The sequence below is a fragment of the Periplaneta americana genome, chromosome 17 (assembly GCF_040183065.1).
Source record: "Periplaneta americana isolate PAMFEO1 chromosome 17, P.americana_PAMFEO1_priV1, whole genome shotgun sequence".
Classification (NCBI taxonomy): domain Eukaryota; kingdom Metazoa; phylum Arthropoda; class Insecta; order Blattodea; family Blattidae; genus Periplaneta; species Periplaneta americana.
Genome location: NC_091133.1, coordinates 35,036,504 through 35,054,980, shown reverse-complemented (window position 1 = coordinate 35,054,980; position 18,477 = coordinate 35,036,504). Strand labels below are relative to the sequence as shown.

At 35.7% G+C, this 18,477-nt stretch overlaps 1 protein-coding gene across 11 annotated transcripts in view; it reads right to left on the bottom strand.

Annotated features, from left to right (window-relative positions):
- LOC138693211 (uncharacterized) overlaps nt 1-18,477 on the bottom strand; it is a 693,974-nt gene that overhangs the window by 72,023 nt on the left and 603,474 nt on the right. Inside the window, exon 3 of one of the 11 annotated variants that reach the window (XR_011330243.1) lies at nt 8,997-9,263. The exons of the other annotated variants lie outside the window; for them this stretch is intronic. The gene's annotated coding sequence lies outside the window, so the exon portion shown is untranslated. The remainder of the gene's footprint in view (nt 1-8,996; nt 9,264-18,477) is intronic. 11 annotated transcript variants of the gene reach the window in all.

Here is an 18,477-nt window from a genome sequence, read left to right as displayed (position 1 = left end):
AGCAGCAGCAGCAGCAGCAGCAGTAGTCTTCAATGTATTACCGTTAGAAAAGCGTCGAAAGGACTATAAACTGTGAAAACAGGTTTAAATTTAATACGAATCCTTTATTTTTATGAGTGGCAGTTTTAGAAAGGCGTTGAAAAAATAATGTAAACTGTAAAAATATTTACGATTAAAAATCTACACGGTCTTTTTCTTTTCCCATAGCAATATCAGATTTGTTATCAATTTTAACACAGGCAGGAGTTCTCATTACGACTTGCATCAAAGGTAAAAGAGGCCCGCCATTATCTTTTTCCCTCTCAAAATACTCTCTTACATTACACACCATCTCTCGCGCTTGACTCTTTATCGAGCCACCTTGTCCTATGGTCTTTGTTCTCCGCCTGCCTTTTCTTCCTTCCGACATTGCACAAGTCACCTGTTTAGAAACTCTCCCAGAAACAAGAAAACGCACACTAGTCATACACTCCACCAATAACAACAAGGATAATACGTGTAATATAATTTAAACACAATAATTATCGATACATTAAAAAATAATACAACTAAATAGTAGTTTTAATTCATACAAAGCATGCGCTAACCAGCCAACTCAAAGTCATTCCGGGCACTGTATTCACCACTAGGCCGTGGTATTCACGTGCAGCTTGTAAACATAGACACTGCAGCACCGTCCCGTTACAATGGTTACGCGTCTCTCATGATTGGTTGATTTGAATAGTTGCCAAGGTAACATGCTAAGAGCGCCATTTGCCAGGTCGGAAGTAGTTTTGGACAGAGCATGGCAAGATACAGCTGCGTGCATAGACCGGCCGGACAGTTCCGCGGCGGCCTTGGACTGGGTGAACATTGGCGCACCTGCCGCCAGAGTAGCGCTGTAGCTACCGCTGACGCGCCAGTCAGTCGAGTTGGATCTGTCGTGAGGGAAAGACGTCTATGCTCGTATTGTGAGCAAAATTGTGTTGTCTCGTGGTGATAAAGTGTCTATTAATAATAGTTGAGTACACTTTAGAACAACGGATTTTGCTCTATGATGCGTATGTGAAATACTCTTCTGCAAGAAGATGTCGGAGAGAATTTAAACATCCGTTTTCAGGTGTTCGAATTCCTAGCAGGTCAACTATTCATGATCTTGTGAATAAAGCCAGAATTACAGGATCTTTTTTGAACAAGAAACGTGTTCAACAACGCCGTGTACTGACAGAAGAGAAGCTCGATGAAGTAGGGGCCCCTGTTAGAGCACTCACCCCGCAAATCACTGCGACGTTTAGCACAAAAGGTTAACATTTCCAAGACGTCAGCTTTTGTGGCAACGAAACTTCTGAAACTTAAGCCGTACAGAGTAACTGTAGTTCATGCTTTACAACCACAAGATCTTGTAAGTAGGATTAATTACTGCAATTGGTTTGTGCAGTCCGTTCATAATGACGACGTTGGCCCACTTTTAACTTTCTTCATTGACGAAGCATGGCTTCATTTTCACGGTCACGTTAATACTCAGAACAATATATACTGGGCTACCGAAAATCTCCATATTATTCATGAAGTTCCTCAGCACGCTGCAAAGGTTGGGTTTGGTGTGCAGAGAGTGCGAGTAGAATATTATCGGTCCCATATTTTTCGACACAATAGTTGATTCACACGTTGATGTAACTTCAATTTTAAATAATTTTTTTTTCTGCAACTAACAAGAAATGAACTCTTGAGTGGCTGGTTTCAGCAGGATTCAGCTACAGCGCACACTGCTGCGAATTCTAAGCATGCATTACGAAGTATGTTTGGTGATAGAATAATTAGTCGAGTATTGTGGCCATCTCGTTCCTCTGATCTATCTCCATGCGATTTTTATTTATTGGGAACGTTAAAAAATAAAGTGTGCGCATCAAATCCGCATAGGCCTACGTTACAAGAATTGAAGGACAACATCACGATAGAAATACAGGCAATTTGTCAACATGAACTTTTGCGAGTGAACCAGAGTTGTTTTCGGACATATAGGGAATGTGTTCGAGTTGAAGGTCATCACTTTCAACATCTGTTTTAATGCAGGTAAGTCTATTGTTAGTAGAATAGTTAGTGTTCCGTACCCATGACTTGCCGGTCGTTTACGTGTAACTCTGGCGGCAGGCGCGCCAATCTTCATCCAGTCCAAAGCCTCCGCGGAAGGGTTTGGCCGAGCTACGAACGCAATGTAGATTATTCAGTTGACAGGATAGTTTATGAGGTTGTCTTGACTGAGATATCTATTGTTAATTGTCAGTTGGCCTTGACTGACGAGTATATAAGGACTGGCGCTCTTAGGAGTGGAGGTCGGTGTTCGGAACGGCTCACAAGGAACAAGTCATGCTAAAGATGCTTAGGATTAGTATAAAACTGGTCTATGTCTCATATCATGGTCGGGACATAAGTAACCTTCACCTCTTCTACTAAGGGTGCTTAATATTCCACGCACGCCAGAAATGACACAAAAATTGCAGCTTTTGACATGCACTGAGCACATTAAAATATCAATTGAAAGCTGCAAAATTAACAATTTATTACTTCAATGCTTCAGGTGCCAAGCCCTCGGTCACAAGGCACAAATGTGCAGTTTACCACCCAAATGTGTTAAATGTAGAGCGGATCATAATACCAGAAACTGAAAGAAACCTATTAACATTCCGGCTACATGAGCAAATTGTGGAGAAGAGAATCCAGTAAATTTTAGAAACTGTGCAAAAATCTTGATATACAAAAAGGCAAGAGAATCGACAGTCTGCACAAAAACCTGACCACCAACAACTTCATTTTCTAAATTACGGCCAAGAGCCTCGGGAATTCCTGGTTTCCAACGTCATAACAACAATGAAGAAGCCACTGCTACAGATTTTGAGGATGTTAAACATATCATATCTGTGCATGTTTTATTGATATTATAGCTAATCTTTTTAACTAAAATGCCTAGTAATTCGTTTAATATAATTACACATAATGCTAATGGTATTTATAGTGATTATCTCCTCTTTACAAACTTGCTTCAACGCTATGAGATTGATATTGCATTAGTATGTGAAACACGTCGTCCTCAAAAATATAATTGGCATATTCCAGGGTATCGCATATACCATACACCAGGACCAACACAAGTTTTTGGCGGTACTGCAGTAGTATTAAAATCCACACTACCTCATATAGAAGTTGCACCTCCCAAATTAAAAAATCTTCAGGCTAAAATTATTATTACTACAATCAACAAACAAGAATTTCTTATTGCTACCATATACCAACAAGCAAGCAAAAAAGTGTCAGAAGACTTGAAGGCACTAACATCATTAAAACCTTCGTTCCTAGTAGGAGGGAACTGGAATTCAAAACGCAATCAGCGGAAATCACGGATTATAACATCCAACGGCAGAATTTTAGAAGCACTCTGATAAATTTCTTTACGTGGTTACTGAATCAGACACTTCAACGTATTTCCCTACAAATAGTCATCATGCACCAGATATTATTGATTTTTAATTCATTCTCCTAAATTAACAGTAAAGGAAATTCAAACTCATGATGAATTAAATTCAGATCATATTTTATTGTTCTTCTCCGATTAGATTTTACATTAGAAAAAGAAATCATAAAACAAGAATTAGGCATGTCATCCGATGGGATTACTTCCGAAAATATATGTCTGACATCCACATACCAAAACCAAATATTATTACTACAGGGAAACTAGATTTTCACGTGGAATGCCCGACTGAAACATTACAGTCGGCAAAATTTCAAGCTCTTTAACCAATTAAACATAACATCACCAGATATTGATGCATTAATCCTACAGAAGAAACAACTTCGTAAAAGATGGCAACTATATCGCGATCCTGCAGATAAAACAAAATTAAATCAAGTCACAAGAACAATAAATTCAAAAGCAACTTTTATATATTAGGGCAACTAAGTTTGAAGATGGTCTTGTTAAATTAACACAGGAGTACAATATGCCCTGGAAAATAAGTCGTAGACTTACAAAATCCAAAGAATATGCTAATTTCCCAATTTAAAGCAGTGCCGGCCTTTTATACTCTGACGATGAAAACGCAGGTGTTAAAGCAGATGAATTTGAGAATGTCTTCAAGGCTCATCAGTCTTACCATCACTATAAAAATACCATCGCTCAATACAAAGATCAGTAAATGATTTCAAACGGAAACAGCATGTAATCCAGATTCAGCCTGCCACTATTTCAGAAGTTTGCAGATATATTAAAAAATCCAATTCTAACAAGGCTCCTGACCCAGATGGTATCACGAATCACATGTTACAGAATATTCTTGTTAATATAATTGCACATTTAACCAACCTTATAAATCTTGCTCTACAATTCCTCTACTTGCCACAAATATGGAAGGAAACAACTATTATTATTTTTCCTAAGCTTGGAAAATCACCACAACTTGTTACCAATAATTGACCAATTAGCTTACTAAATACTATGACGAAAATATATGAAAGAATTATACTTAACACACTCTCTGAACACATCTTATCTCGACACATTATCCCTGATGAACAATTTGGATTTATGTCGAACAGGTCTACAGTACATCAACTGACACCAGAGGTTTTCGCTATTGATATAGTATAATGAGTTACCTTTTTAGACATTGAGAAAGCATAAGATACAGTCTGGCACAATGGTCTCATATCAAAGCTCATCCTTCTACAAATTCCGGATAATCTCATATCCATAATTTCTTTTCTCTCTAATCTTAAATTCATTGTCAGAATATGTTAGGCATACTCTCCAATTGAACATATGTTCAAGTGTTCCTCAAGATTCAGTGATGACTCCCACGCTTACAATTTATAAACATAAGATGTTCCTCATCATAATACCACCCAATTGGCAATGCATGCTGATGACACTGTCATCTTTAGCCGAAAAATAAATATACTATCTGCATATAGAGTTGTACAGCAACATCTTCAGTTAATAGATAAGTGGGCAAAATCCTGTAGGATTAAAATAAATAACACGAAGTCAAATTCTGTTATCTTTACTAAATGTCGACCAATGCCACCACCACTGCTAATTCTCCATAAATTTAGAATAGCATATGTACACTAAAGTAAATATTTGGGCATTCTTCTTCATCCACATCTAAATTGGAAAGATCGTATATTAACAAATAAGTATACAGTACTAAATCGTCTGAAACAACTTAATATGCCACTTCTATTAAGTGTAAATTTTTCCTTGAAATGTAAAATGAAATTATGCAAAGTGTACATATGCAGGCAAATGACATATGCAGCTTTCGCATGGGGATTTGCTTCCTGAACTATTATGCATCACTTGCAGGTTGTCCAAAACAAGGCATTATGAATTATCGGTGGATATGATTTTTATACAACTCAAATTCAAATGCAGGATGACCTTGAAATATTAACTATACCTGAATATATTGGAATAGTTTCAAACATATTTGATCATATTGCTAGGAAAAATGAAAACAAATATATTTCAAATCTTGGAAATTAGTATAATCCGACAATGTATGATAAACACAGGACTCCGAAACATATTTTAATGTAAAATAGCACAGCAGTAACTTATATTTGAGTTGCTGTTGATGATGAATGGCACCATTATGTTCTGAAAGAGAAGAATTATCAAGGCTTGTATTAAGTCAGAACAATAACAATACTACAAATGAAGAAGGTCGTTGTCATCTTAGTTCGTTGAACTCTTACGACAAGAAAGATCTTTGTGTTAGCGGCGATGTTACCACACTTCCAACTCAATTTTATAATTAACCGTGCATTTAATCACAACACTAATATAGGTTTTCTATTAATTTCAATGTACCCTATTGCCTCTTCTCAAGCTGCAAGGTTATTTCACTTTCACCCTATATATACATTACATAAGAACATATTTACACTTTATTATTCAGTTTTTCAAGAGAGTTTCGGAATGAGTTTCAACAACAAACCAAACAGAAAGAATTTAAATAACATAATTAGGCGAAGTAAGTATTTATTCACGCTACATATAGGTAAATACCCGGTGGCAGTGGTAACTAATTACACTCAATAATGACAATTAATAATAAATACAATTAATAATACTACGACTAATAAATAAATAAATAATAATAATAATACTAATAATAACAATAATATAATAATATTAACAAGGAACATCCTAAATTAAATGAAGCATGATCACTTAAAATAACATTTAAAGTAAATCTAATTTGTATCTTAACCCTAAGTTCAAACTAAAATCCACCAGTATGATATGTTCACACATGCACAAGTACATTTCAGCACTACGTTCATTTCACTATCAACTCACTCACTGCACTGGAACTACGACACATTTCACTGACACTATCCTGATTTCACTAACACTTCAAAAACATTTCACTGTCCAAATATTTTGCACTACCACTATAAACTATAAAACTTCACTGACGCAAACACACTTCACTGACACAACACACTTCACTCATACAACACTTCAAATAACAAAACATCAATTAAATAGTATGCGTAATATACTACTACCTATTAGTAAAGTCTTTAACCTCATTTTAAATACATTTTTGGTTATTGGTAAAGCCTTTAGTAAGTCTGCAGGTAAAGCATTCCAGTTCTTGAAAGTACGATTGAGAAAAGAAAACTTTCCAGTGTCCGTCCTCTGTCTTCATTTCCTCACTTTATGTGCGTGGTCGTTCCGTGAAGAGTAATTTCGCGGCTGAAACCTATTTTTTATTTTTCTCCAGGTAGGCTCATCTCTGTATGTTTTGAACATTGCGCATAGTCGAATTCGCGTTCTCCTGTCCGTGAGTGTGTCCCATTATAATACTGAATTATTACGACAATGCTTGAGAGCCTATTTTAGAATCATTTCCAATGTCTTATTATGTTCTAATCTGTAAGGATACCAACATGCAGCACCATATTCCATTACTGGGCGAACTAGTGACTTATATGCAATCTCTATGGATTTATCAGAGCCTTTTCTTAGTACCTCATCACAAGGTGTAACGCTCTCCACGCTTTTCCCGCTGTGTCAGTAACGTGTTCCCTCTGCGAGATCGCTGCTAAATGTTATTCCTAGGTATTTACATTTGTTAACTTTCGGAATGATTTCACCACGTAAAGTATACGATGCGATTATTTTATTTATTCTTCTTGTAAAGCTAATGGCTTTGCTCTTTAGAGAATTTATTTTCATTTTGTTGGTCATTGCCCTATCGTTTATTCTATTGAGGTCATTCTGAAGAAGAGTAGTATCTTCATAACTTTTTATTTCTCTGTATACTATACAATCGTCCGCGAATAAACGAACCCCGGACAAGATGATAACTGGCAGATCATTTACAAAAGCCAGGAATAAAAGGGACTCCAAGACACTCTACTGTGGGATTCCGGAAGTAATTTCTATTGGGCTCGTTAATTCCTCCCCCACCCGTACTCTCTCATTGCGACAAATTAAAAATAATTCTTTGATCCACTGGAGTACTCTGAAGACAAACCCCGTTGATTGTAGTTTAACCAACAATATGTCGTGTGGGACTACATTGAATCTAATGATATTGTAAGACCAACTTGTTTCATCATAAACAGGTTTTTCACCCACGTAACAACGGAGCAGACAGCATCTTCTGTTAATTTGTTGGGAGTGAAACCATATTGGTTGCTGCTGAGATATTTGTTGCTATAAAGGTGATACATGATGCGGTCTATCATAAGTTTTTCAAGTATTTTTCCCATTACAGGAACTAGACTGATGGGACGTAAAGTATTTGTTGTATGTTTGTTCTTGTTAATGCCTGGTTTTGGTATCACTTCCACGACTGCAGTTTTCCACAGATCTGGAAAAGTTAAAACTTTTAAACATTTATTGAACAGTTTAACGAAGAGTGTTGGGTTTGTTAAATGTATGTGCTTTATAATGTTTGCAGATATGCTATCAATTCCTGGAGCTTTTTTGTCTTGTTGCATTTTTATGATGCGGTCAACTTCCTGTTGATCAAATAGGAAGTCGTCTGGAGTGATTGGTGGAATTTGGGATTCATGTCGAAGCTGTTCGCGTCACTAATAGCATACCTGGAATCACTCCAATATCTGCGACTATTCCTGAAAGTCTTAAAAGAAATATGTCTAGTAAGAAATCTCCCCTTGTTGCCCTAAGTATCTGTGTTCCGAGTTTCCGATCATGCACAGTGTCTTATATCTGGGACTTAAAATATTCCAGTGCCGCATTCATGTTTGGAAGGACTGTATGTTTTGCGTTGTTTATGGTGAACAATGGACAAACCGACAATAAGGACATATTTCTCCACCAAAAAAATATTTACTCCAGGGTTTGATGACATTCGAACTAATATGTAAATTCCTTCTTTTGCTGACAACTGTAAGAAGAATAGTTATACAGGACCTTCTAAACTATACGACATTGTACCCATCTGAACAAGAAATTCTAAAGTCTCTGTCCCCTGGACGAATCTCCGACATTTCAGAAGGGAAGATAATTTTTAAAACAGTACTTGCCACTAAAAGCATACAAATTTTGAGTGAATCTACAACTGGATATCTGTGGTTCTTTGTGGTTTACACTAAACTTGAATGATCATTGACTACACCAAACAAGACAGCAGATATTGTCTTACATTTAGCAGAACCAATTATAAATAAAGACAGAACTTTGGATGGGTAAATTTTGAACTCCCCAGAGCTGACAACAGTGCTGAAAGACGAACCGATTGTGTTCGCATACTAAAATGAACAAACGTGGAGTTCCTAAATCAATTAGAGATAAGAAATTGAAAAAAAAAGTTAATTATTTGCTCGTTATTCAGGTCCCATCGCTGTAATGAAAATGAACAGCGACGAAACTCAGAAAGAAAAAGAGAGTAAAGGAATAGTCCGTATGCCTTTTCGACTATAATAAGCATATACTACCTGATAAAAAGTATTGACACACTTACCAAAATCATACTCACATTTTTCTCTCGACACTCTTCACTCTTTGCCTTTATGAGGGCAGTAATTCTAGCAAGGAAACCTTCCAGTAGGTGTCTCAACGTCTGTGAAGAAATGGCTGCCATTCTTATTGCGAAGCTGCAACCAGAGCAGGTAATGACGTGGACGTTGAGGTCTGGAGCGAAGTGTATGTTCGAATTCACTCCAGAGGTGTTCTATAGGATTTAGATCAGGACTCAGGGTCGTACAGCTCATTTCCTGAACGTTATTGTCTCCATACCATTTTCCTACAAACAATGCTTTATGACATGGAGCGTTGCCATGCTGGTAAAAACAAAAGTCATCACCAAACTGATCCTCTATGGTAGGCGGTAAATAACCAGTCAGATTTCTTTATAATCGGCGGAATTTAGATTGCCATTCAATTTTGCAAGAGGACCAAGCACAATCATGAGAAACAGCTTCATACTGTAACGCCTACTCCTCTAAACTTCACTGTTGGCACAATACAAGCTGGTAGGCGTCATTACTCTGGAATTCGTCACACTAATGTCCTTCCATCCGACTGCCAGAACGTATAGCGTGACTCGTCTCTAAAAATTACACATTTTTAATGTTCCACTGTCTAATCGCGGTGCTTTTTACACCACTTCAGGTTACTCTTAGCATTCATAGGAGAAATGTTTGGTTTATGGGCAGCTGCTAGACCATTATAGCTCATTTTCTTCAACTCATTCAGAAGTCATGGTGCTGACTTCACGGCTGATAGCATGGTTGAATAGTTGTGTGATTGTTTGAGCCGAAAACCGACGACTTTTAGACACCGCCCTTTTCAAAGATCGGCGTTCCCTTTCTGATATAATATGCGGCCCACCAGGTCATGGCTCACTTGTGGTAGTACAATAACGTTTCCACTTCATAACGACATTCGAAACTGTTATGGTCGGCAGATTCAGAAAGGCTGAAATTTTTCTGATAAACATACTAATTACGTGGCATCCTTGATCATACCTCATTGAAACTCGCTGAGCAAGTTGATCACTTATTCAGAATTTTACTGGCTGAGGAATAATTGTATCTTCAATTCAGAGATACGGAACAGAAAGTGCATCAAAGATCAGATAACACTATAATTCGATTGAAAGAGAGGCACTTTCACAGAATAATTCCACATAGGAGAAATAAGATGAGACCGCAAATAAGGTATGTTGTGTCCCAAACATGGAAAGAAAAAAAGACACCGTGTTTTCTTTGCGATGTCGTACTCTGAATCGAATAATTCGTCGAGGTATGTCACATCAAGGGAAACTTTTTTATATAAAAAATCAATATGTATCTTTGTTCTGGCTATAAATTATTATTATTATTATTATTATTATTATTATTATTATAATTATTATTATTAATGTGGACTACATAATATTATTTTACGAAGCTTAATAAGTCATTATGTGAAATTTCCAAAACTTAATTGTATTTTCAAGCGAATTAGAACCATTTCAATAAACTACTGCATTTTTCTTGTTCTGGCCTTTAAATTCCCGCCGTCCTTGCACTGGCACCAAGTTTAAATGCCCTCTGTTGATAAAGAGTTTAAGAGTTTAAAAAACTGGAAAAAGTCTGATGACTGTGAAAGCTTGAAATTTATATTTCAGAATTAGTTGATAATATCCCACATATAAATAAAATACGAAAGGCCTTTTACTGAAAACCCACTATTCATCAATTTGTTTTTTTTTTGTATATCCAACTTTTTCGAGCATGCTGTTAAGGAGAAGTTTTATAACTAGGGCCAGGAAATTCATGCATTTGCATATATCTTTCCATTGGCTATAATTACTTGCTGATTAATTATCTTCATAACATTTCAGGTTATCAAGACAAAATTTATGTTGCATATAATTGTATAATTTGGCATTTTTTATAAATGTATATTATTTCATAATATTTATATTATTATGGCATATTTTCACGTTTAAGCTCATTTTTAATTTCTTTCATCCTGTTTGCATTTGTGCTTTTTGTATTTGTACTACTTCTGTTTCTTATTTCCTCCTTCTCTCTGCATTTGTTTCTTATGTCTATTTCTATTCTGGTGGTGTGGTAGAAGGCCTGGTGGCCTTAACTCCGCCAGATTAAATAAATAAATAAATAAATAAATAAATAAATAAATAAATGAATAAATAAAGCTAATTTTATATTTGCAAAAAAAAAAATGCGTAGTTTGGGTTTTAAAAATAAAAGAAACATATTCTATTTTTGAAAACTGGCATTGAGTGAAATTATTATAATTATTAATACCAAAAAAGTAATGAAAGTTTCGCGGCACATCTAGCGAATCTCACGGTACAGCACTGTGCCGCGGCACAACCGGTTGAGAACCACTGTAATAAGAACGTGGAATGTTTATCGCGTTATCGCTCGGTTGGGGAAGTCCCTTTTGTACAGCTACGCAGTTGGCTATTCGAATGTGTCGTGCGTGGCTGTAAGGTTTTAACCATTGCATTGTATTCGTTTATCTTGTTCTCAAGTTGTTCAAGTATGCCTAAAATAAAACCCAACAATTCATCTAGACTAAAAGTTCAACAAACTGGATTCGAGAATGACATGATGTCTTCAGATAGTTGAATATTGTTATGTAGGGAATGTGAAAAAAGTTTGGGAAGTGAAAAATGGTTTCAAGTTACTCAACGTATAAGGTCAGCTAAACACAATTATTGAAAAAGTCCGTAAAGCAAATGTAGCAGTGCAAAAACAATTGGTGGAGTGTGTAGGGAATAGAGTGGATCAATTTTCTTCTTATTTATGCGAGGCATTTTAAGCCGCTGACATTCCTATTTGAAAACTTACCAACCCTGTGTTAAGAAACTTTTTATTCACATAATACTAAACAAGACATTCCTGATCAGAGTAAATTGCATAAAACCTATGTCAGTCGTCCTTTGGACGAAGTAATGTTGAAAATTAAAAATAAATTATAAAATTAATTTCTCTGTGTGTCTGTAGGCGAAATAACGGATTCTGAAGGCCATTACATTGTAAATATAATAGTCGGTGCCCTAAATAAAGCAGGATCCGACTGTTACGTATCTTGTGAATATTGTTAACTTAGATATAACAAACTATGTAACGATAACTCAAGCTGTCATTCATTCTTTGAAATTAATATGGCCCAGTGGACTCCTGGGTTATGTACTTACCTCGTGATAGAGCTAGAATTCATAAGTAGTAAAAGCTAATATTTTTAGTCGGTACAGTTTATAAACATGCAAGCCATGCCCTACATTCCTTATACTTTCCATTTTTGTCATTCATTACTTCCATTAGTTAGCGCTTACAAAACAGCGGTGATTTTAAAAGCTGCATTGTCTAGTCCTTGTGACTTTTCTTGCATTTCGAGTCTTGTCAACCAGGCTTAAAACCTTCTTAACCGACATCGACTCAACTATACTCGGCGTCATTCTTAACTCTTACTACATGTAAATCCTAGCTCTACTCATTGATGTCACTTATGAGGTTCAGACTTGTCTTCGGACAGTTGACAAGGTGTTGTTGTTTGTCACCGATGCAGCCAGATACATGCTGAAGTCTGAATGTAAAATAAGATAAATTTTTCCTAATATAATATACTTAACATATCTCAGCATACTCTTCATCGCATTTCTGAGCACATACGCCAACATTTCAAATAGTAGTAGATCAGTTAGTGGCTACTGTAAAAATATTTTTCTGAAGTCTCACTCTAGATTCCAGTTATTCAGATGTTTAGCACCTGATGTTTCACTTCCCCATCAACCAGTGTTAAGACAATGGGAAACATGGCTTCAATCGGTACCTTCTTTACTATGCACAATACCTGCAGTCAATCAAAGAGATGATTGACTCCTTGGACTCCAGTCTTGCTGTCTCTATTGAGACTGCTCAGAACATACCGTCTAACAATGAATTGATAGCTAATCTTGCTTTTATGTCAGCTCACTTTTACTAGTACCTAAATTAAGAACATCCATCAAAAGAGAGGTGTATCTTTAAATGTGGCGTTGCAAGTGTTTGAAGAAAGAATACCCAGTCTAAATTTCGTCCCTGCTAATGTAGGGGAGAAGCTTCAGGATAAAATAAGTTACATGGTATCAAAAAATCCTGGATATCAAAAATTATTGTGTCAAATTATACATTTTAAATGGAAAATCCTCCATTAATCCTAGTGATTAATGCTTTAGTATGGAACAATTAGTAGCGTTTAAATATGCTCTAGTAACATCTTGCAATGTTGAAAGCTTTTCAAGATACAAATTAATCTTCAGAGATAATAGACACTCTATCTCTATTGAAAATCTACGCCATATACGAGTAATTATCGTGAACTGCAAGCCATCATTTATTTTCGATAGTGATTCACATTTTTCAACTTCTCAACAATAAATCAAGTTTAATTTAATCTAGTTAAGTTTCACCTATAATAGTATTACATTTTACTATTATTATTATTATTATTATTATTATTATTATTATTATTATTATTACCAGAACAATGGAAGGAGTCCATAATTGTACCTATTTTTAAAAAGGGGGACAAAACCAACTGTGGTAACTTTCGAGGAATGTCACTTTTGTTGACGTCGTACAAAATTTTGTCCAATATTCTTTTGAGAAGATTAACTCCGTACGTAGATGAAATTATTGGGGATCATCAGTGCGGTTTTCGGCGTAATAGATCGACTATTGATCAGATTTTTTGTATTCGACAGATAATGGAGAAAAATGGGAGTATAAGGGTACAGTACATCAGTTATTCATAGATTTCAAAAAGGCTTATGACTCGGTTAAGAGGGAAGTATTATATGATATTCTTATTGAATTTGGTATTCCCAAGAAACTAGTTCGATTAATTAAAATGTGTCTCAGTGAAACATACAGCAGAGTCCGTATAGGTCAGTTTCTATCTGATGCTTTTCCAATTCACTGCGGGCTAAAGCAGGGAGATGCACTATCACCTTTACTTTTTAACTTCGCTATAGAATATGCCATTAGGAAAGTTCAGGATAACAGGCAGGGTTTGGAATTGAACGGGTTACATCAGCTTCTTGTCTATGCGGATGACGTGAATATGTTAGGAGAAAATACACAAACGGTTAGGGAAAACACGGAAATTTTACTTGAAGCAAGTAGAGCGATCGGTTTGGAAGTAAATCCCGAAAAGACAAAGTATATGATTATGTCTCGTGACCAGAATATTGTACGAAATGGAAATATAAAAATTGGAGATTTATCCTTCGAAGAGGTGGAAAAATTCAAATATCTTGGAGCAACAGTAACAAATATAAATGACACTCGGGAGGAAATTAAACGCAGAATAAATATGGGAAATGCGTGTTATTATTCGGTTGAGAAGCTCTTATCATACAGTCTGCTGTCCAAAAATCTGAAAGTTAGAATTTATAAAACAGTTATATTACCGGTTGTTCTGTATGGTTGTGAAACTTGGACTCTCACTCTGAGAGAGGAACATAGGTTCAGGGTGTTTGAGAATAAGGTGCTAAGGAAAATATTTGGGGCTAAGCGGGATGAAGTTACAGGAGAATGGAGAAAGTTACACAACACAGAACTGCACGCATTGTATTCTTCACCTGACATAATTAGGAACATAAAATCGAGACGTTTGAGATGGGCAGGGCATGTAGCACGTGTGGGCGAATCCAGAAATGCATATAGAGTGTTAGTTGGGAGACCGGAGGGAAAAAGACCTTTAGGGAGGCCGAGACGTAGATGGGAGGATAATATTAAAATGGATTTGAGGGAGGTGGGATATGATGATAGAGACTGGATTAATCTTGCACAGGATAGGGATCGGTGGCGGGCTTATGTGAGGTCGGCAATGAACCTTCGGGTTCCTTAAAAGCCATTTGTAAGTAAGTAAGTAAGTATTATTATTATTATTATTATTATTATTATTATTATTATTATTGTTTATTAGTTATTTATTAGAGATAGTAGGCCAATGTAATGGAATATAGAATTTTAGTAGTGCACTTATTGGTGTATTTTAAGGTTTTTAAAGGCATACTTGCAAACATATTTACAGTATTAGGTTTTTAGGAGATTTATCCTTCGAAGAAGTGGAAAAATTCAAATATCTTGGAGCAACAGTAACAAATATAAATGACACTCGGGAGGAAATTATACGCAGAACAAATATGGGAAATGCCTGTTATTATTCAGTTGAGAAACTTTTGTCATCTAGTCTGCTGTCAAAAAATCTGAAAGTTAGAATTTATAAAACAGTTATATTACCGGTTGTTCTGTATGGTTGTGACTCTTACTTTGAGAGAGCAACATAGGTTAAGGGTGTTTGAGAATGAGGTGCTTAGGAAAATATTTGGGGCTAAGAGGGATGAAGTTACAGGAGAATGGAGAAAGTTACACAACGCAGAACTGCACGCATTGTATCCGTCACCTGACATAATTAGGAACATTAAATCCAGACGTTTGAGATGGGCAGGGCATGTAGCACGTATGGGCGAATCAAGAAATGCGTATAAGCTTACTTAGAGTGTTAGTTGGGAGGCCAGAGGGGAAAAGACCTTCGAGGAGGCCGAGACGTAGATGGGAAGATAATATTAAAATGGATTTGAGGGAGATGGGATATGTTGGTAGAGACTGGATTAATCTTGCTCAGGATAGGGACCAATGGCGGGCTTATGTGAGGGCGGAATGAACCTCCGGATTCCTTAAAAGCCAGTAAGTAAGTAAGTAAGTAAGTAAGTAAGTAAGTAAGTAAGTAAGTAAGTAAGTAAGTAATTAAGTAGGTTTTTAGGGCATGAACTTCCTCGTCCTATTTATAACATTTAAAATATAGCCGACTTTCTTTACTATTATTCATCGTTGATTAATAGATGAGTAGCAGTAATGCCATGTAGCACATTGAATTGTTACAATATCAAATTAAATATAAATTGTCTAATCTCTTCAGTAAAGCTGCTACAAAACAGTAGTTATAAATAGGCATTTCTATTGCTTGAGTAATAAAACTACCTGATGACAATTTTCATCGATTCCGTGTCTTATATTTGAGATTGTGAAGGATCGTTATTTGAATATGATTTCAACATCCATGGTGATGTAGGCCTAATACTTTTTCTTACGAATAAATTATTAATATCTTTGCAGGTGCTAAGGTAGTGTGTTATAATCAGCATTTGATATGAAATGCCTTCAATTTCTTTGTTCGAGATTCACTTATTCAAATCCAGTCATTGCCTGAGTGATGGACGTTTAAAATCCTTAGCACGGCTTTCTTCGGAAGAGGTAACCAAGTTGCAGATGTCTGGTATGTGAATAAACCTATCCCTGAGTGATAGAACTCCCGGCAAAATTTACCAGCCATATCTCACCCACGTCAGTGGAGTTTGTGCACTGTGCAGTACGTGCACTCTTATGAGTGACCGAAGAATACGTGGATTTGTCACATCTGCACCTATAATGTCCCTTAATTTCTATGCTATATTTCTTAAGATCATAATTTTAAGACTTTGACAATAACTTGAAAACTTGCATTGTTCTAAAGTGTTGCAAATCTGCAGCATAACTGATATTACTTGTTTACGAATACACACGGTAAAGAATACATTTACATATGATTAATTAATATTTTGTTAAAATTCATATGTACATGACTTGGAAAAACAATTTGTTTAAAGATTTTTATATTATAATCAGTTATTTTCATTTTGTGGGTTTTAATCATCAGTTACTGTACATTGATTTTGAGTTTTTTAATCGATTACATTCATTTCTAGCTTTATCACCTAATTGATTACGTTAATTTTTTAACTTTTTTTTTAAAATCGGTTACATTAAGTTTGATCTTGTTTTAATAAATGTCATTCATTTTGAGTTTCTTTAAATATCAGTAACATTTAGGGACCATATTTTTTTTATAATAGCGATATACGTGAAATTTTCCATAATTACTTATTTGTTACATTTACACTAAAATACTGGTATCATATTGAAGCAAACCCATCTCGCGAAATGTCGTCATTATCCGAAATATGTTAATAGACACGAAATATATCCCTTCTATCGTAAAAACTACGAAATATGTACCAAAATTGTATTGTATTCATTATTGTTAAAAAACATGTTTGTGACTTTTGTTTCATTTACTTTGTCAATCGTTTGGTAACATTTCTGTGTTTTCTGTATAGATATTGTGTAATACACTCAATTTTATTATTTCTATGATTATGAAAAGAAAGATCGATGTATCTACATTTTAATTGGTTTATTATTTTACGATACTTTAGCAACTGCGATGGTTTTCTAGTGTCTGAGTGAAATGAAAGTTATCATGCTAGCGAAACAAGTCAAATACCCAGTGCCAAAAGTTACACAGCATTTGCTTTTATTCGGTTGGGGGAAAATCTCGGAAAAGATTTAACCAAGTAACGTATCTCGATCAGGATTGAACCTGGGCACCTTATTTCACAGTCAGACATGTGAACTGTTACTTCACAGCGATGAACTGATTTCTGTATTCCACTGCAGCAAGATTGAAGAATGTTGTATGCAACATACAATATCCTTCAATCTTTGTTTAAGTATGTTTTGCAACAGGGGTTATATTTTAATGCAAAGAGATTACGAGGAAATTAGTAGAGGACTACAGTGAATGATGCTGAAACTGATCAGAAAGAGGAAAAGAAATTGGCTGGGTCACTGGTTGAGAAGAAATTGCCTTCTGAAAGATGCACTGGAAGGAATGGTGAGCGAGAGAAGAGTTTGGGGGGGGGGAGAAGTGAATTTGGTGTGAAATGTAGACAGAATAATATCCCTACATCTAATGTGAACAATGAGAGGGCTTTTCTACGTAAGGAAAATACTAACTGTCGCACAAATCTTCCCACGGAGAATGTAAAAACCATATTTAATTTATATTTTGATAATGCTGATGTGAAATATGTGTAAGAAAGGAAAAAGTAACAAAAACTTTTATATTAAACATTTCAACTTATTTTAGAAATACCCACCGAGTTGACGCCTAATTTCACGAAATATCTTCCAAAATAATGACAAGTTTGACACCAAATCATCCATTTTATATCACCAAAAATACAATTCCTGGTAACATTCATCTTTAGCGTTTTCATAATCTGCTACACTTCATTATTTGTGTGTTTCACTTGATAATCAATTCTCCCAATGGCAATGCACAAAGGCGGGAGTGCCGCAGGGCTCCGTATTAGGACCACTACTTTTCTCTATCTACATTAATGACGTATCAAAGAACTTACAGTATTGCCGATATCACCTCTACGCCGACGACTTGCAACTTTACATACATTCCAGACCCAATGCGATCAATGAATCGATTGACAAGTTAAATTGTGACCTAGCCACTGTCTCCACTTGGGCGGCCAATTTCGGACTCGCACTTAATCCAAGTAAGACTCAAGCTATAATTATTGGACATAAGCGTTTAGTTAACTCCCTTAATAACAG